The sequence below is a fragment of the Mus pahari genome, chromosome 8 (genome assembly GCF_900095145.1).
Source record: "Mus pahari chromosome 8, PAHARI_EIJ_v1.1, whole genome shotgun sequence".
NCBI classification, from domain to species: Eukaryota; Metazoa; Chordata; class Mammalia; order Rodentia; family Muridae; genus Mus; species Mus pahari.
Window position 1 is genome coordinate 47,167,197 of NC_034597.1, and position 1,045 is coordinate 47,168,241.

The following is a 1,045-nucleotide window of genomic DNA, read 5'->3' on the forward strand; positions in this document are numbered from 1 at the left end:
AGAGAGAGAGAGAGAGAGAGAGAGAGAGAGAGAGAGAGAGAGAGAGAGAGAGAGACTGCTTGTTATAAGGTGGGGGTGGGTTTTGGAGAGACCATTTGAGTGGAGAGGGGGCTAGTGTAATATATTAGAGCCTGTACCTTTAAAATGTTTTTACTTTAATAAAAAAATGTGGTTTGAGCAAGTATGTGATGGGTTTCACAATGTCCATAGCTGGTGGCATCTGTTTCCGGCTGTTCCATTACATTTCTGTCAGTTACAGTTTTTCTCCTTTGTGGTGTTGGGACATTAATAGTGAGTGTTTCTCTTCTCCACATTCTGATCCTCTGGGCAGGCAGTGACCAGATGCTACTGGCTCAGACTTCTAACCACCCCCAATCAAGAAACTAATTTAGTTATTCTTGACTTTGTAGGAGACTGGGGCTATACTGACCTCGGGTCCTCAGAGTGTCTTAATGTCACTCCTGAAAGGGTGTTTGGCAGCATCTCAGATGTCTCCACTGTGTGTGGATGTGTTGTCATTGTTGGTCCTGGGAGTAGGCTGTATCACAGCAGCCCTCTGACATAAGTGTCTGCAAGCAGCCAGATCCTTTAACAGAGAATCGGACTGTGTGTTGCTCTCCATGAAAGAGCGGCAGGTGCCAAAGGAGAGATGGGAGCTCCAGACAATCCTGAAGCACATGATTGCAATAGCAGATTTGCTGGCGTCTGCACAAAGTGCTTCACATTGAGAATTTAGAGGCAACAACACATGTGGATGTCTCAGGTCTTCAGTGTCCCTGGCAGAAAGCTATTCCCAAGCCTAGGCAGAGGTCAATGTAAGCAAGGAGTATATGGCAAACCTCTCAGACCATCCAAATGAGCAACGATATCGATCATGAATGGTATGGAATGATGTGCTATCTAGCCAATCAGAAAAGCTTATTTTAAAGTTCTGTTTAGTGACACACAGAAACCTGCATTCTCTTACGGTGAGTGGAAAAAGCAGAGTGTAAAAGCATGCATATAACTTAATCTAATTTTGTGGAGGGAAGGGGGCAATAGCCAG